Source organism: Marmota flaviventris, chromosome 7, assembly GCF_047511675.1.
Source record: "Marmota flaviventris isolate mMarFla1 chromosome 7, mMarFla1.hap1, whole genome shotgun sequence".
Taxonomy (NCBI): Eukaryota; Metazoa; Chordata; class Mammalia; order Rodentia; family Sciuridae; genus Marmota; species Marmota flaviventris.
Window position 1 is genome coordinate 57,395,896 of NC_092504.1, and position 2,889 is coordinate 57,398,784.

The following is a 2,889-nucleotide window of genomic DNA, read 5'->3' on the forward strand; positions in this document are numbered from 1 at the left end:
AGATGAGAAAAGGTGGAGAGAAGAAACTGAAAGCCTTCCCTGGGCCCTGAAATCATCTGAGTGAGACTATCTCAAGGGTCTCGGTTATTTGAAATTATTGAGTCACAAAAGATGCTTATATCCCACTAGGACCTCTGTGTAAATGGGTTGTGCGTGAGCCCATCACACAAGAACAACATGGCTTCTTGATTCTTTTTTCCTGCTCTGAATCATCCTGCAATTTGGCTCTTAGAGCTTCCCATCTGTTCAGGTTAAGGGAGAGAAAGAACTTCCCCAATCACTTACTTAATTTGTTGCAATGAAAATGCATAGGGCAATGTAACAAGGTCATCCATAAACTTCCCACACAGATCTAGAGAGAAAATGAAGCTTATTTTCTGATTACTGATCTAATCTTTCATGCCAATTAAAGTCATCTCCATCTCTTCCTGTTTCAGGTTACCTCTCTTTGGGGTAAGCTTTCATTCTTCATAGACTACCTGCTCTGCTCCTTTCTCCCCTCCAATGTGTTGTCTGCTGGTAGGAGAGAAAGCACGTGATTTTAAGTATCAGAGGAAAAAGTGCTAAAGCACCTCACCTGAGTTCTTAATGCCTTCTCTTGGTACCTGGGTCTATGAAGTAGTTGGATCTGGTTTGGCCCCTGGACATTTTCTGGTGATGCCTATTGAAAGGTGTCTGGTCACTCCTACTCCCATGGGAGCATCATGCAGACACCAACTGAAGTCAGTGTACCTAGTCACTGGTTTGTCCCAGGGAGTCTGAGCACATTGCTGCCTCTTTGTCCTGATCCCCTGTCTCTAGTTTTCTGGCTGCCTTCTCATCTACTGCAAACATCTCTAGCTCATTTCTGTAGACACTAGGATCCACCTGTGTTATCTTCCCTCCCTTATCATGCTAGCTGTGGCTCAAGCAAAAATCAACAACCTGCATGAAGGCCAGCATTTACTACCCACACCTACCAAGATGGTTTTGTGGGCTCCCCTCTAGACTCAAACCCAAGAAAGAGGATCACAATGTTAAAGGCATCTGCCCCACCTGTACTGCTTTCCCCTCCCCCAATTATTTCAAGCTTTCTTCATTTCTAATACAGACATTATTTCACACTTTAATATTACTTAATAATATTAATAGTATGCTTCATAGACTTTTGCAAAATTTCTCAAGGAAAAAAAAACACTCAAGAATATGCTAGCCACAGAGTTCAACACCAATGAACATACCACTTCACACACCCACAGAACATAAAAGTATTTATCATCACACATCCTAACCAACACTTAGTATGTGCCTTTATGATGTTTGCTATTCTGATAACTTTAACAGAGCATTCACTATAGCATTAATTTTCCTGATCACAGAATTTCAACCTCTCTTTATGAACTTATCTGGTCACTGTCCTTGTTAAATTGCCTTTTCATATCCTTAATCCATCTTTTCTTTAGCTTTCTTATATTTTTCTCACTGATGCTATAAAGACGTCTTTCCACTTGTTGGTCAGTTTTGAATTTCCAATATTGCAGTATCTTTGTTCCTTTCTGATGTTTCATTTGCATGTTAATCTTGTCTCTGATGACCTGCGTGGAATAGAAATCATTGATTTCAGTATAGTCGAAGCCAGTAATCTTTTTTCATTTTTTAAAAAGTCTTTTACCACCCTCTAGTCACAGAAATATTTTCTTCTATTACCTTCATTATTTTTAAAATTAATTTATTTTAATTAGATATATATGACAGCAGAATGCATTTTGATTCATTGTACATAATTGATGGCTTTAGTCCATGTAGAATTGCCTCTATGTCCAGTGTAAAGTAGGGAGTCAATTTATTTTTATTCTAGAGTGAGAATTTTCCCAATGTCACTAAAAATCAAATTTTTCTCCATTTTTATATGCCACGTTATCTGTCAGCTATTTATTAAGTTCCCCACCAGATAAATTTCTGAGTTTTTTCCTATTCCTTTGATCTTTATATTTGCTCCTTAAGCAATCATTTCTTAACCATATCATTGTTGTCTTAATGTCTGGTATGGTAAAGGTTTTTTCTTCTTTTTCAAATGTGGCTCAGATATTAATGCACTTATTTTTCTAAACAAATTTTAGTAAGAGTTTTTCTAATTCTTCAGAAAAGATCAATAAAATTTTGACTGGAATTGTACTGAGTTTGTAGATTAGTTTGAGGGTAATCAATGTCTTCATTACATTAAACTATCATTTCCACTTATTTGAAGTTTCTTATATGATTTTATTAGAATTTTAAATATTTATTCAGGAAGGTAATGGCCTTCATTGTGAAACTGATTCCTAGAAATATATTCATTTTGATTGATATTATAAGTAGCATCTTATATTCTACATTTTCTAGTTGGTAATCGATGGTATTGAAAGATAATATTGATTTTATGAGTTGGTCTTATCCCTAAATTTTTACCCAACTCTCGTTTAGTTTGAGTATCTTTCTCTTAATAATGTTGAAATTTCTAGCATATAATCATTTCATCTCCAAACTAATACTATGCAACACTAACATTTTACACTAGGCTCATTGGCATTCGAGTAGACGTGGAGGAATGCTGTATATGTTCTCTTTTCCTTTAACTCATTTACCCCAAATCATTCACAATCGGTAGTGAAGAATTATTTTATTGTGAGAATTATTTTTTGTTAAAATTTAAAAGACAGCCTGATGTGGTGACACATGCTTGTAATCCCAGTCTCTAGAGGCTAAGACAAGAGGATTCTAAGTTCCAGGCAGCTTTAACAACTTAGTAAGACTTGTCCCAGAATAAAAAATAAAAAGGGCTGAAGGTGGACAAAGCTTAGTGGCAGAGCGCTTGCCTAGCAACAATAAAACCCTGGGTTCCATCCCCAGTGACACACATGTGCACACACA